The 16,875-nt window shown below is 39.9% G+C and overlaps 1 protein-coding gene across 9 annotated transcripts in view; it reads left to right on the forward strand.

The window, feature by feature from the left end:
* ST3GAL6 (ST3 beta-galactoside alpha-2,3-sialyltransferase 6) overlaps nucleotides 1–16,875 on the forward strand; it is an 84,683-nt gene that overhangs the window by 17,511 nt on the left and 50,297 nt on the right. For 7 of the 9 annotated variants that reach the window (XR_008422443.1, XR_008422442.1, XM_053903250.1 and 4 more), the window contains exon 2: nucleotides 3,865–4,026. The gene's annotated coding sequence lies outside the window, so the exon portion shown is untranslated. Of the gene's footprint in view, nucleotides 1–3,389; nucleotides 3,573–3,864; nucleotides 4,027–10,387; nucleotides 10,408–16,875 lie in introns of those variants that run through there. The other 2 variants (XM_019448145.2, XM_019448147.2) reach the window with 2 other exon arrangements.

A 16,875-nucleotide genomic window follows, 5' to 3' on the forward strand; every position in this document is an offset into this window, starting at 1 on the left:
GTGCTGTGTGCGATCTGTGAGTTCCTGCGGGCGGGTAGGCACACCGCCAAGACTAGCTATTAACTGTTTTCATCATTACTCCCATCGGCGGCTTCAGTTCTTCTGTGTGAAGCTTTCCTTCTCACCTCAGAATCTTTGCAAATGCTGTTTCCTCCGCCCGGAATGTTTTTCATTTTCACCCTATTTCATCTGGTTAACTCTTGAGTGGAGTTCTCTGAGAATTTCCCCCAAATTCTTCTAAGAAGCTCCCTGTCTTTCCCTAGCTGGGTCAGTTTTTAGCCATACCAGTATTGTAACTTAATAATTAGCTGTGAACTTCTTGCTAATACCTGCCTCTCTCCTGGATTGTAAACTTCTTTTTTTTCCCCCTTCACTACTTTATCTTTAGTTCCTTGAACAATGTCTGGTATAGAATAGGCATTGAGAAATTTTTTATTGATCACTTCAACACGTATTGTAGAAGGTAGAAACTTTCAGAGTTAATTTTATCAGGAAATAAATTTGACTCACTTTGCCAAAAGGATTAAACCTACTGGTATTAGGAAGTAAATCTAGGATTATATGATTTCATAAAAAAAAAATTACTTACATAAAAAAATCACATGCATTGGTTTATTTGTAATAATATTATAAAGTACCCCAAATTAAGATTTGCATCGTGTTTGTAACTTGGCTTTAGAGAATCCTCTGATGGATAATAATATAAGCACAGATTTTTATGTGCTGTGGAGAACAGAAGAATGTCCAACACTTAAATTTCGATTTTATATATGTTCATTTGATTGCTTACCCTCAAGCTAATTCACTTTTTTTCTTTTAAAAATAGCAAAGGAGGAATGAACAAACAGATGATACTTCCCAAAGGACAGAATAAGCTAAGTTCATTCAGAATTAACTGAAAAGTAAATAAGCAGTTTGGAAAAAAAGGGCTTTCATAAATCAGATTTCATAAATCTGATTTTCATAAATCAGAAACAATGTTTAAGCAAACTAAAACAGCAAACCCTTTGGAAGGGGGACTTTCAGAGTCAGAAGAAGGGCAGGAAATGGGTTTCCTCTCAGTTCTTGGTTTATTTACTATGGGAGAGAAATGTGAGAACGCTTTAAAGTTTGAGGAAAGTCTGTGTGTTCAGATATTAGCATATTTCTCCAGGAAAGACATCACATAGGATTTTGAACTGATTCAGGTCCAGTTTTATTAGATAAGTAAGGGAGCAGAGCTAGAAACGAGGACTTGCAAAACACTGAAGGAATTTTTATGACTCTGATGGATAGTAGAGAGGTGAAATTCAGGGCCAGGTAAATAATATAAAGCCCTACATTGAAAAAGAAGACCACAAATTGTAGCCTTGGGAGACTTACCTCCTCCCCACCTTTGGAGACACACAATTTTATAACAGGTCACTGGGAAAAATTTGTAGCCATGTTTTCTCCATTCTATTTCTCTGTTAACTGTAGAATCGTAAGTAGAAATAATAAGTAACTGCATTTTTGAATGCTGAGTGTCTGTTCAGTCAGTCATTCATCAATCACAACACAGTTACTCGGTTTCAAGTATTTGCCAAACTTGGGGCGTGAGCATCATTCGTTTGTTTGTTTTATTTGAGGGAGAGGGAGAATCCCAACAAGGCTCTGTGCTGTCAGTGCGGGGCCCGACTTGGGACTTGATCTCATGAACTGTGAGATCATGCACGACCTGAGCTGAAGTCAAGAGTCAGACACTTAACCGAATGAGCCACCCAGGCACCCCTTACTTTTTTTAAATGGAAGTAAAACATCTCTTCTTTAGAATTGTGCAAAATTAGTTGCTCTCAAAAGTATGATTGCGACAGTCACTGCAAGATACCAAGATACAAACTTTGTAAAATTTTGGATGTGTGGACTCACAAAGTCCTGCTAATTACCACTTAACCTATTTATTTATAGTCATCTGCCCCCAGATCAAGACTGGAGAATACTTTTGAAGTCATATGGTTAGAAGACTCTGTGTGCTTTGGGGGACACAGGTTTAAATAACATTCTAATGCGTGTAATCAAGTTATATCCTTGACACTCAAGACCCACGGTCTTGACCCTTTGCCTCACCTGGCAGGTTGCTTCAGATGCGGATTCTCAGGCCCCACCCCAGACCTACTGAGTCATCATCTACAGTTTAACAAGATGTTCACGTGATACCAGTGGACATTCAAGTTGGTTAAGCACTACTGTCCAAATATATCCCAAGCGGTTCTTAGGACAAAATACCTTCAGTAACAAGTGACTTCGTTATCCTATCAGTCAACCTGTATTATCTTTAGGCAGCCCAAATATTAGCAAGTTCCCTCCTACTGAGCTCAGAACTAACTTCTTGAATATTGCATTCACTGGCTTTGGCTTAACAACTTGCACCCCCACTCCCCAGCCTTCAAACCAACTTAATGCCTTTTCTTCATGAAGGTCATTCAAACATGAGAATGGGCCATCTTGTTTCCTCCCTTGATTTAAGCTCCTCCAGGTGTAACTAAGTCCCCATCCCTCCGGCTGTTTCTGGTGTGGTACTGTTTGGGGTTCCTTTACCAACTCTTCAGAGTAGATAATTTGAAAGGATCTTTCCAACTTTAAAATTGTGATTGCTCTTTTACTTCAGCTGCTAATAACTACTACTGGGTAGAAGATGATAGAAACCCAGGAGCTGCACTTTATTTGCATTTAAGGAGAATGACTCTGGGGCACAAATGTATAATTATCCATAATTTCCTTAGGCTCAAAATTCAGTTTCATGGTAGAGACTTCCATTATAATAGCTACTAGAGAGCACTACTTTGCCTTTCTTCTAACTTCCAAATGCATCAACTACTTGATATTTCAAAAGTGAAAATTAGCATTTTTTTGTCTATAAATTTTTATTTTCAAAGAAAAAAATTCCCTGTAATCCACAACTCAGCACATCAATGGATTTCATTTTTCTCCAGTGTCTTTTGGTAATGGGTCACACACACATAGAAATAATCTTAGTGTTCTCAGCATTTAAATGTTTTCCTTCTTGGTGGAATCTAAATATTTTTTATGTTATTATATGATTTTCATAATAGTTAAGCACAAATATTTCCTTATTGCAGGACATTAGAGTTCATAGTGGCTTCTGAAATAAAGTATTTGCCATATTTTTGTTTTCATTTTGTTTTTGTTTCCTAAGAATGTTTTTTAAATAACATATTTTCTACTAACACAAGTGAACAGCATGCAATCTTGGTTTTGTTTTTGTATCAGGGTTGGTCTTGTGTAAGAAAAGCTGTAGCAAGAGGAGTTTGAGATTTTTTTTCAATTTTTTTTTTGAGAAAGTAGCCCACAGCACATTCTTAAACTAGTTGCTCTTCACACAAATTTCTCCATGCTTCCTTTCCCCTCACATTCTTCTAGATATTTTAATTCGTCTTGACCTCCTCATTCTCCCGTCTCCCTTCCCTTCCTCCTCAGAGAATTTTCGGAGCAAGCTCGTCTCTCACCTCCCTCACCTCTGCATTTAACAATAAAGCTGTGTGTATGTGTGGAGAGAAGCTGAAAAATAAGACAGATGGTTCTTTCATTACCAGGTTGTTTTGGATTAATTAAGCTGGATGTGTTATTTTTTTTTTCAAGGACGCTGAGCCAGATCCTGTGGATAACCAGTCATGAACTATAGTAATGTAACATAGGCTGCTGGTTTTGCTCTTGGGTTTTTTTGTTTTGCTTCTTGAGAATTCCATCATCCTGTAAAGCATTTTGGGAAGGGTCCAAAGTGAGTTTACCAGATGTGTTCATTAAGGATTTTTTGACAGCTTGAAGTTTTCCTTGGGCAGTTAAGCCTATTCTTAAGAAGCATGCTGTCTTTGTGTTTTATTTCAGCACTTGCAAGTGAAGAAGCAGCACAACTCTTTGTTTTGGATTATTCCTAGCAGAGAGGCTCCAACAACTTTGCAGACGGACTCCCGGGCCTCTGGAACCCGTACTACGTCCTTCACGTTCAGGAGCAGAAAGCCTTTGCGAAACAGATTCCTGATAGTGGAGGTAAGCCAAGGCAACGCTACCACTGTCTCAGACTTCTTAGATGTGAGTGTGAACATTTGAAGTGTTCGTATACAATGTTGCCACCTCTAGCAGGTGACTTTATTTTTTAATTATTTTTTAAAAAATATTTATTTTTTTGGGAGAGCACAAGCAGGGGAGGGGCAGAGAGTGGGGGACAGAGGATCTGAAGCTGGCTCTGTGCTGACAGGCTGACAGCAGTGAGCCTGATGTGGGACTTGAACCCATGAATCGTGACATCACGACCTGAGCCAAAGTCAGACACTTAACTGACTGAGCCACCCAGTCGCCCCATCCTCTCCTTCTTTATATACAGCTGTCTGTTAATTTATCTCTTATTAGTTCAACATGTGGCCAGAAGGCCCATGAGACTATTAAAGTAACCAGTGACTGGTCAGCACATCCCAAAGTTAAGCTATGGAAGTAATAATAATAATACTAAATATATATAATTATTATTTTAAAGTTTATTTAAGTAATCTCTACACCCAAGGTGGAGTTCAAACTCACGGCCCCAAGCTCAGTAGTCTCATGCTCTTCTGACTGAGCCAGCCAGGCACTTCTTAAATATTATTTTTATTCTCAGTGTGAATTTGTCTTGTTTGGGACTGTTCTAAATCAGTATGGAAGTTAAAGAGTAATAAAATGCTGAAGTTAAAACTAGAACATTACATGCAGCACATGTATTATAGAAACTGCTGTTAAGCTGTGTAACCATGGACAAGATGCTTGCCCTCTCTGGGCCTTGTTTTCTCAATAGAATGAACTCTAGTTCCCTCTCTGTCCTTAAATGTTACAATTAATAATAATTTTATTAAAGTATCTTAATATAATTTTTATGCATATTCTCCTTACCGTTCCTGAACCCATGTACAAATTTAAGACTCACTTCATACATTTATTCTGAGAAAGCTTGGGAGCTCAAATGTCCATTAGGAATTATCTCCATGTTTCTGTATAGCCCCATGCATCTGTATAGTATTTCCGATTTGTTAAAGTTCATCAGAAAGCAGCTATTCCACTAGTAAATTTGTTACGTTACTGTTTTGTTTGAAAATAGTTTTGTGAAGGACACCCACTGACTGAGCACATAACGCTTTAGTGGTCCTGGCAAATTTGGTCATTTGCAATGCTTTTGGGATTTCGTCCTTGGGACTCTCTTGAGCTCTTTGTTCATACCGAGATTATTCATGAGTGGCTTCAAAGCCCTTCCCCAGTGTCCTGGGCCACTGGGCTTGCAAAACTATTGAGTACCACAAACTTAGCCTGGACATAAGGCTGGATCTTCAGGTTTCTTACTTCCAGATATATCTTAATTTAATGGAATCCGAGCTGTAATCATCTTGGGTATTTGTAGAACTGTCTTTCCCGCCCATCTTTACATCTCTTGGCATCACCTGGAAATATTTTTGAGTCTTTATAGCATCATGGATTCTGGTGTGTGCCTGTGTTCAAATTCAGCTCTGCCCCTTACTGCCTGGGTATTCTTGAGGACGTTAGAATTTCTCTGTGCTTTCGGGTCATCATTTGTGTGATAGGGATGACAATAGTACCTTTCTCGAAGGGTAGTTTTGAGGATTAAAATAATTGCATCTGTAGAATATTTTAAACAGTTCTATTATGTAAATGTTCAGAATATAAGCTATTTTTAAAATTGCCATCTGCTGCAGTGTTTCGTCTCTGCCCCCATCCTCTAGGGCTGACAGATACTCAGCTCTTCATGCTTACCTTGTTAGACATTGCTGATTGGCCCTGGTACTGTATTTCCTTCTGAATCTAGAACACAATGCTTGAATCCTTCTCAGCAGTATAACAGCGTCAGAGACAACTATTTGTCAATTCAAATTATTTGCAGAGTTACTGATTTTATTTCTTGCTTCAAGACATAAATTTGATATGCTGGTTCCAAGTCTTCATTGTTTGTTTTTGCTAAAACTCAAGAGCAGTTTTATTATGACAGGCATAAAAAGGTATAGCTTCTGTAGCCAGAAATAGGGTCTCATTCAAGCATGAGTTTTGCTGATGAATTACTACTATCTTGAATGCCTTTCATTTTTTATTCAGAAGGAGATGAATAAGTCTTCCTATCGGCTTTGAAATATTGAAATGAATGTGCAGAAACAGCTAGCATAGTAATGAAGCTTAATCTTTTGAGGCTATTATTAGTACAATGTCACTAGTTCTTTAGGGTCTTTGCCAGGTTGTTACAAAGTTCATTTTTTTAGTAAGGGCTTGGTATATGGGTAGCTGATATTTCATTAGTTTTAAATGGAGAATTAGAACAAGGTTGGGAGAGTCTTTCCCATGTGCCAGACTTTTACCTGAGTGCTTTATATTTACTACTTACAGTAGCTCTATTAGGTGGTATTATTCCCATTTTACAGCTGAGGACACTGAGATGTAAAGAGGTTAAGCAACTTCCCAGGCTCCTATGGTTAGCCAGATATGTAGAGCTGAGACTCAAACCCAAGGGGTCTGATTGCCACGCAGGCAACCTTAATGCCTAATTAGGCTGCTGCCTGCAAAGAGTAAACTGCATGAAGAGGAAGATGAGAAGATGGAAGGACCAAATTATAAAAGTCTTAAATGCCAGGCTAAGTGATTTTATGTTTATTTGGCAGACAATGGGAAGCCACTGAAGGTTTTCCTGTAGGGCCGGGTGACAGAGTGAGAGCTGGGCTGTAAGGATTTTACATGAGGTACAGCAGGTGGGCTGGTTTAAAGAGAAGGGAGATTAGAGACCATTGCTAGAAGCTGAGAAGTAATGAGCACGTGGGTTTTGGAAGCAGCATTAAGATAAGAGCTTGGGAACGCCCATAAATGGTGTGCCAAAGGGGAAGAGGCCAAGACACGTAAGCAGAGAGGTGAGACCCAGGCCAGTGAGTGCCACCTGAAGGAGGTGGTTCCGAAGTTGAACACCATGGAGGCCGGAGAGGATTGGAACAAAACAAAGACTAGTGGGCCATTACCGTGCACCCCCCATGAGACTGGAATTGTGCCGGGGAAAAGTCCACATTAAAATGTTCTGCGCTACCAACTCTGCTCCTTGTGAGTGAGGTCCCCTTGGGCAAGTTTTTCGATTGTTCTAAATCCTGGCTGTCTCTTTTGGGGTTCAAGTTGTGAATAACAGTAAGTGGAGATGCTGTTGTAAAGGTTGGGGTGGTGATTCAGTTGACCGTTTTAGGCAATGCAGAATGAAATGTGTGTCCTGTAGATATAATGAGAGGAGTCGTGTATATTTCCTGTCAGAAATGCCAGTACTATCGTAGTGATCATGGTAGTAAGTGGAAGGCTAAGACTGGAAACAGTATGGGACTGAAAATGTGTAGGGAATTTACAAGGCAACCGCAAATATTCCCTAGAATGTGAGGGACATTTTTCTCAAAGCCACTTACTTTCAGAGAGAATGTGACTAGTTTTCTCAGAGGAAGTTCTGTTGGTTGGAAAATTTAAAAGATCATGTCTAAAAGACTTAAAGGAAATAGTAAGGGACTTAGAATGAGCTTCCAGTTCCTCTCAGAAACCCTTTTTGTGAATCCCTGACCTTCTCAGTGGGGTATAATTTCTCTTTCCTCTGACCTTTTCCATTAGTACTTCTCAAACACAGATCACCTGAGGGTCTTGCAGATTTGATTCAGTGGATCAAGGGTGTGGGGCTGCGATTCTCTATTTCTGCCAAGTTCCCAGGTGATGCCAACACTACAGGTCCCTGGACCCCACTCTGAATAGCAGGACTCTAAAATACTTTTTAGGTTTCACAACAGGTAAGCATACTTATTTTGAAATCGTGTAACGGTTCTCTCATCAGACTGAGCTCTATTTCCCATATCCTGCAGCACACACCCATAATGAGTGCTCGATATTTATAATCAATTTTTCTGTCAGTGGTTTGTATTATTCAGTGGTATCAATAACTTTAATTGTTATGGGTGGATTTTTTTTTTTTCTTTTAACCGAGAAATTGAAGCAGATCTGTTCAGGAATAGGCGCCAGAATACAATATAAAAATTTTATATAAAGTTAAGCATGCATTTACTGTATGACCCATGAGAACATATGCTCACCCAAAGGCATGTGCTTGAATGGTTGTACTTGAATGTTAGCTTTACTAACAATAACAACAACAACACCTTATAAAGAACCAAACGTCTATTACCTGGTGAATTGATAAATAATTGTCATATAGCCATATGATGGGTTACTACTTACCTATAAAAAGGAATGAATTCCTGGCACAAGAAACAATGTGGACAATTCTTTCAAAAGCATTATACAAATTGAAATAAGCTAGAAATAATATACTTATTTATGATTCTATTTGAATGAACTTTTAGAAAAAGCAAAAGTATAGTGATAAACCAATCAGGGGTCAGGAAATGGGGGAAAGTGAGTTGGCCGTAAAGAGGAACCTGGGAACCTGCAGGGGAGGGGTGGGGTGATGGAAACATCTGGTATGATTTTGGTGGTTGTTACTTGGCTGTATACGTATGTCAAAACTCATCACATTGTACACCTAAAAGTGAATTTTATTATAAAAAAAATTTTATCTCATAAAGTTAAACAATTAGCCACAATCGTTAACCTGTTAAGATCTAATATTCCTTGGAGGTATCTTATCAGTGGGATATTAATATAAGGAAATAGAGAAAATTTCCACTCTGGGAGAAGAAATGGGTCTCTGGGAGAAATTATGAATAAACAGTAGGAACATAAGTTCCCTTAAAAGCTTCTTTGTGGATTTTTAATGTAGCTGAGTCTGAAGGGAGAGATCTTGAAAACAGGAACTTCAGTTCATTTATTTTTAGCATCCAGTATAGTATGCCATTTGCTGAATGATTTTAGTGTGCCCACTGTGCTATTAAAAAACAAAATTCTGCTGAAAAGTCATTTCTGTGCTTTTTTATATTCTTTGCAGTGAGCACACTCAATTATCAGGGGAGCATTCAGTCATCTGCTTTGGCAGTGATGGCTTAGCTTTAATTAGGTAAAAAGATGTGTCTACATATGGTAAGGATGCAATCTGGCAAAAGCACTAGCTTTCTTGAAAGACTAAAAGGAAAGAGCATGTGTGTGTTTACGTGTGTAGAGCTAGCTGCCTGTTGTTTTATTAGCCAAAGAATTGGGGGGAAAGGAGAGAAAGTTAATTATGCATGTTCTCCTTTTGCCATACAGAAAGAAAAAAACTATGAATTTAGAAATCAGCCAGAATGTATACAGGTGATCCAATTTGTTGAAACTAGACAGAGTTATTTGGGGGGGAGAGGGGGTGCATAAACGAAATCATAATTTTCTATTTACTCAATAATGTCAGCTTTTTCCCCCTTAATTTGTATCAAATAGTAGTAGCTCAACATTTCAGATTTAAACTTAGCTTTTTCAGGTATAGTATGGCATATTAATTTTGGATATGCTACTCTTTATTCTTTAATTATGGCTTATTGAGAATTTTCAGGTCCTTCTAACAGAAATCCCATCAATCAGACTGAGTCTTTAAGATTTATCTTTTTAAATTATGAAGTGAACGTTTTTTTCATATAATGTTTCTAAGTAAGTGTATTGTAATAAATGCATCTATTTAGTATGTATCATTCCCTAATTTTACTTTCAAAAAGGTAGTAAGTGAATATAAAGTTCATCATGTTATAGTTAAAAAAAAAAAACCCAAAAAACAGTGGTTATAGTTCCCCATAATGTGCAGTTTAAAAGCTTTCCATAATGTACAAGTAAGCTCAGATCTGGGTTTGAATTCTGGCCAACGCTCTGGTAATTGAGCATCTCTAGCATGGGGATGATAATATACTTTCTTTCTTTCTTCATGTATGAAAAGGGCTGAGTCTACTGCTGGGCATTTAGGAAATACTTAATAAACTGTGCTATTATTTACATGATCAACACCAAAGGTTCGTGTTTTTTGTATGTTCATGAGGCTGCTGGACACATTTGGATCATCCAGTTAGTAAAAAGGGCCATACTTAAAGGGGTAGTAAATGAGTTAAAGAGGACTGAACCTTTTACATGGGTCACTTTAGGGTCCTGTTTGTATCTGCTAAGGCTTGGGCTATATTGAGATGGCTAGGTCTAGGAGGCTTAAGGGGACCCATGGGGCCAGAACAAAAACTCTAGAATTAACGCATAGCTAGAGCTGGAGCTAATGCTCATGTGGCCATGTGATTACAGAGAACGGTCCTAACCAAGCAATAAATACAAAGAGGAAGGCAGGCAGGATGTATGAATGTTGGCCAAGTTCAGTCTTGGGTGTGTCAGTGTGAGCTAAGGACCTGTGGAGACCTAAATGGAGAAGGAACTCTCTGAGGGCTGAATGGACACAGGCTGCCAGCTGGCCCACCTAGTAAAGCTGTGGAGGTGAGCCAGGAACAGGGGCACCTGGCTAAGGGGAAAGCTGTGGCTGAGATCCTGCCCGTGTCAAGCTATGTGCCCACAGGGCTACGGGGAGTCAGAGGGGATATCCTTTTCTCATATGTCCAAAGACGTAGGTTGTTGAGTCTTTGGACATACTAGAAAAGGATATCCCCTCTGTGTTGAGCAGCAGTGTGTGGAGTATGAGGCAAGACCAAGCCTTGACAGGGCATCCGTCAGTCACTGACGTAGCGGAGAGCATAAGGGAATACAGTGGATGAGGACATGGTTTCAGATCCAAGTTACTAAAAAACTGGAAGTTTGGCTGCAGAGCTGCTGGGGTGGCTGAGAGAGAGAAGAATGCAGACTTTGAAAAATAAAACTCGTTTCAATGCACATTCTCCCGGCAACAGAACCCAGGCCTGGTGAAGGAGATGGCCAAGGTCAGTGTGGGATCAGCCGGAACCTGACCAAACTGTTGAGCTGCTGCTCTGGGGCTCCTCAGGCTCCCTTGCCTTGAGCCTGGGTCGGTCCTAGAGCTTGGGGGTGGGTGCTGAGCCTATGGACAGAGGGACATTAGGAAGAGTGTGTAGCCAGGTGTAGAGGAAATGTCACAGAGAGGTGAGGCAGCCTGGGTCTGTGTGCTCAGCATCTGGAAATGTGGACATGAAGGATGTTTCTTCCTTTGTGTTGTTTGATATTGAGATACCCACAGTATTTGTGTGCTTGGTGAATGATTGCGGAATTATTGTTGAACATGCTTCATTCTAGCTGGCTGTTGGTCAAACAAACTCCTTTTGGTTTGATAAAGCATTAGGAGACTCTAAAACTAAAAATCTGACCATTTTCAAGTGTCCTTCCATAGCGTTTGTTTGTCTGTCTTTATAAGCAATGCTATCAAGTTTGCTCTGGGGCTCAGGAAGGTGCCTGAAAACAAGCACCCTCCTGTTTGCTTCTCATACACACTGAAGTTGGAGAATCACTGCTCTAGGACACTCAACAGAACCATGGAGGGGGAATAATTAACGTGTTGACTGAAATCCAGTAGAATGAGTTGGCAGGAACAAGGATGGGAGTAATAGGGTTTTGTTTCAGCCCAGTGTGTGACCGTAACCTTTCTCTTGATTTCAACAATTCCTAGAATTTGTTCTGCCCAAGGAGCTGGTAGGATAGACAAATTAGAGAAATGTGTTGTAATGTTTAGTCTGGTATCAAAAAGATGGGCTTGTGCCCATTTATGGAAGCTCACATCAGGAGAGAGGCGGCATAATGCATGGGGCTCTGGTCGGGTAGATAAGGGTTGAAGTTCTATTTTTGTTACTTATCATCTCAGGGAAGTTACTGCCTCTCTCAGAGCTTCAGTTTTCTTCATAAAATGGCAGTTGCAAGTTGGCCACTTCCTTCACAGGGTGGTTGTGAGCATTACATGAGCTGATGCACCAAAAGCATTTATCACCAGCTTTGGCACATGATGAGCACATGCTGAACACTCCTATCTTAATGATTCTAATGAACTGTTGTTCATTGGGCATTTGCCTTGTGCTAGGCACTTCTGGAAAAACAAAACAAAACAACCCCTTCCCCCCCCCCCCCAAACAAAGCATCTAGTCACAGGATGTATAACTACATTCAACAGCTATCTACTTAACATCTTCTGTGTGACAGGTATTGTTAGAAATGCTGGAAATAAAATGATGGACAAGACAGACTATCCTGCTCTTATGGAGCTCGTAGTCTAGTCAGGATAACTCTTGTCACATCTGTTAGAGTCTCTGTATTTCTGTAAACCCATCATTGTTTTCCTCTGTGGTTCTCTGGAGTACACATACTAGAGCAATGGTTCTCAAAATTCAGTATGCATAAGAATTATATTGGAAGGTGCTCGTTTTAATGCACATTCCCGAGATCCAGAGATTCAGAGTAAGTAGGAGCTCAGGAATGAGTATGTTAACAAGCCCCCATCTGGGGCGGACCCTTGGATCTGCCACATCACTTTGGGGCACGCTGCCCTAGAGCCATTTCCCTTTCATGGATATCTGAATTTACCCGTGGGGAGCTCTAGCCGCCAACGTAGCACTGTCAGGAAGTTCTAGATTACAATTCTCTTTTGGGTTCTCCTCATGCTTTATGTCTTGAGAGACAGGATGACCCCAGGAATGGAACTGGGAGGAAGAAATGGTCAGACCTTAAGTCTATGTCTGTCGCTTAAACTGTGTGACCTAGGACAACCAACTTCAGAAACTTTCAGTTTCCTCATTCATGAGGGGGATCATACCTGTGCACCATTTGTCAAGCTTGGTTTGAGCCTTAAGTGAAGGAAGGGACATAAAAGCATTTAATGCAATAAAATGATAGACAAGACAGACTATCCACGCAGATAAGATACACTTATTGTTAAAGAGAAGGGAGGGGCGCCTGGGTGGCTCAGTTGGTTAAGCATCCAACTCTTGGTTTCACCTCAGGCCATGATCTCATGGTTTTGTGAGTTTGAGCCCCACATTGGGCTCTGTGCTGACAGTGTGGAGCCTGCCTGGGATTCTCTCCTCTCTACCCCTCCCCACTCATGCTGTGTCTCTCTCTCTGTCTCAAAATAAATACATATTTAATTTTTTTTTTTAAAAAGGGGAAACTGTTGCCAAGATGGTGCTCACTTTTGACATATGTAGATTATTCATATATTGGTTTATGGTAATTTAAGAAGAGAAAACATTTGATATCTGCCAACAGTTCCTGTTCTTTCTTGATGTCCTCTACCTACACTTGAGATAAATAATTACTTCATGACTTAAATTTTGTAAATAATGTTATAGGGACCCTGGTCTTGGGAACAGATGCAGCCAAGAAGCTGAGTCTGTCATATTTAATGTCAAGATCTTGAAACTTGTTTGTTTTGGTAGTTTAAGCTATCCTGAGGGGTTGTGGTTTTCTTTTTTTCCTTCTTTGCTTTAAAGCACGAAATGCTATATATTAAATATGTTTATATGTTCTGATTGTTTTTTTTGTCAATATCTTTTGCTCAAAGCAAAATGGTCATTCCATTTATAGCATTACAATTGGGGAATTTGTTTATTCATGGAAGCTTTTTTTCTACAAGTATGCAGAGGAACTATAAATGTTTATCACAAGGATATCCTGGCTGGCTCAGTCTACTTTGCAACTTGAATATGCTTTGAATTGCCCATGAAATACAGAGTTTTTCTCAGCTGGTGTATGCAATAGCTCTTCAAGAGTAGTTTAATTTTACTTTTTAAAGGAAAACATGTTCTCTTACACTTCTGGGTTTCCAGCTAAAACACATATTAGTGAATGAAAAACAACAAAATCTTGCTTATTGATACCTCCATGCTTTGCAAAATAATATATAAATTTCCCAAAGAATGCATTTTGGGGGAACAGATGAGCAAATTGAATTGTAAATCTGAGTTTCTTCTCTAGACCTTCCTATACTGTTTTATCTTACATGTAAATAGGCTTTTAAAAAGTTGCTGATACTGGTAAGTGGCATCCATGTTGGGTGCTTACATAAATGATACTTTAGGTGGAGCCTTAAATAATTGAGCAGTTAAGCAGATTGGTGACTATATTGGCCCATGGTAAAATACCTTCCAGGATAGTCTCAAGCCTAACATTAGTAGTTTCTAAAACTGTTTCAGTTCAAGTTTAACTGGTGGATTCTAGAACTCCCAGAATTGTCAAACACCCCTGATGTCTGACACCGTCACCATGTACAACAAAAAAGGGTTAATTACAGTGTATATTTAAGGGAGTCACAGGATATGTAAATATAGTAAAACCTTGGTTTGTGAGCATAATTTGTTCTTGAAACATGATTGTAATCCAAAGCACTTGCATATCAAAGAGAATTTCAAGAACCATTGGCTCAGTTGTGATCACGTGACATTTGCCATCACGTACTACTTGTATTGCAAGACATGCCTCGTTTATCAAGTTAAAATTCATCAGAAATGTTTGCTTGTCTTGAACAACACTGACAGAACAAGTTGTTCTGCCATCTAAGGTTTGACTGCAATTCCATTGTGTTCTTTGGAGTCTTGATTTGTCCTATATCCATGTTTGGGTAATAGCTGCATGGGTGAAAGAAAAAAGCATTTTGCTGAGGTCCCATCAATCAAAGGGATGAGACAAGCCAAGTCCACATCATCCCTGTCGGCACTGATAGGCCTGTATCTTGTCTTCACGAAGCATTGCTCATGGCCTTCGGTGAATGTTTAATATGATTACCTCTCACCTATACGACGAGTTGCCTTTTAGCACCCAGCTGGACCCCAGTTTGACCTTTCTCAATTCTCCCAGTACAGGGGGAAGAAGGAAGGCTGATATTGTTGAACAAGTATAAGGGCCAACTAGAGACTTTTACTGATAATCCCAAACCTTAGCATTCTCCATCACTTGGATTTTACCCAGTATTCCTCAAGAAACATAGAGCCATACCCCGCTCCTTTTTTTAACCTACTAATAATCCTGCAATTTATTTCTTTTTACCAAGGAGAATTTAAGATGATTTTTAAAATAACCCACATTTCATCAAGATAGCATACATTTCAGGTGGGTGAGGAAGACCGAACAAAGCAGAAAGAGAGGTGCAGGCCTGAGGGGATGGGAACAGCAGATCTATGTGCGCTTTATAAACTGCTTTACTCCCTTTGCCATGCGAGGATGTGGGACTTTGTGCAAAAGCCACATGCAACTGCATCTTTCTGTCAGGCCAGTAAGAAGACAGTGTAGGTTGGGGCGCCTGGGTGGCTCAGTCTGTTGAGCGTCCGACTTCGGGTCAGGTTATGATCTCACGGTTCCTGGGTTCGAGCCCCGCGTCGGGCTCTGTGCTGACAGCTCGGAGCCTGGAGCTTGTTTCAGATTCTGTATCTCCTTCTCTCTCTGCCCCTCCCTCACGCGCGCTCTGTCTCCCTCTGTCTTGAAAATAAATAAACATTAAGAAAAATTAAAAACGAAGACGGCGTAGGCTGCATCAGGATAGGCCAGGTCTCACATTGGCTTTCTCAAAACCCATGCATATTACTACTTAGAAAAAGAGCACAGCTGACAGTTTTAGAAAATGAACCACCGTTAAATACACAACCACATTCACATATTTTGTGTCCTAGGTTGTGCCGGGCATGCTTCATTTTGGGTAATCTACCTAATAGCTCAAGGAGGTAGTTTCTGTGCTCTCACCTGTAAACAGATGAGGATGCTCAGGTTGGAAGAGGTAAACTGATTTACCTAAGGTCCCCCAAGCCAGGAATTATGTGGAATTGGGCGGTAACTCTTGTGTTCTGATTGCCAACCAGTTTGACTCTTCATGGGGATCATGTGTGCTAGGAAGTATGTGTAAAAAGTGTGTTCTTTAACTCCTCTATTTGCTTTCTCCTTACATAGGCATTTCTCACTAACTTATAATAATGGCATGTGGGGGTGGCGGCTGCCTGAATAGAAGTGAGAAGCAGCAGCTGACACCAAGGGAGGAGAAACCAGCGATTTCCTCTGGATAAGGACGGCGTAGCGAACAGTCCCACACCCTCATTAGCTCCAGAGGAGCCCAGCATAATTATGACATTTGTTAAGATGACCCCACATTATCGAGGAAAGCTTAAATTGTATTTATTATATTCTGTTTATGAAGGCAAAGGAGTGCTTTAAGAGTTCCATTTGGACTTATTTTACTGTTCAAAGGGAGACAGCATGATCTTATCTGGAAATGCATCTACCCAGACTCACCATGTCTGCACTGCATTGCCCCGATGAAGGTTGATGGATGTGAACAAGAGGTACATGCAATTGTCGAAATGAACCAGAAACTTGAGAGGCAAAAAGCTAGCATATTTGTTTAAAGTCCCAAGCATTGAAATCTACTGTAAGCACCATATAATATATTAAATTTGTCTTTTGCATTTAATTGCATGTGGAAATGAGAACTTACTCATTTCTATGAAGTAAAAGAACAAAATATGTTCAGGTTTCTTAAAAATCTATATTCTATGAAGGGTTTTTAAAATTTATATTCTAGTAAAGATTTTGTCCAGGTTTTTGTCAATCTACAAATGTACAATGGACCACACTGTTGATGTAGTGCAAAAATAAGCAAGAAATTAGCTGAAATGTACCTCTGCTAGGATACTGAAAAATCAAATGGATGCATCTAAAAGTATATAAAAGTTGAAGATGTGGAAAATATTCTTAGTAGCCTTTTTTCCCCAGTTTTTAAAAATTGCAAAAAGGACTTGTAAAAATGACAATGCATAGCATTTAAAAATCATTCTGAGAGGTGCCTGGGTGGCTCAGTTGGTGAAGCGTCCGTCTTTGGCTCAGGTCATGACCTCATGAGCCCTGGGTCAGGCCCTGTGCTGACAGCCCGGAGCCTGGAGCCTGCTTTGGAGTCTGTGTCTCCCTCTCTCTTGCCCTCCCCCACTCTCACTCTGTCTCTCTCAAAAATAAATAAAAACGTTAAAAAAAATC

The sequence above is a fragment of the Panthera pardus genome, unplaced genomic scaffold, assembly GCF_024362965.1.
Source record: "Panthera pardus isolate Hobbes unplaced genomic scaffold, ASM2436296v1 HiC_scaffold_16, whole genome shotgun sequence".
Lineage (NCBI taxonomy): Eukaryota > Metazoa > Chordata > Mammalia > Carnivora > Felidae > Panthera > Panthera pardus.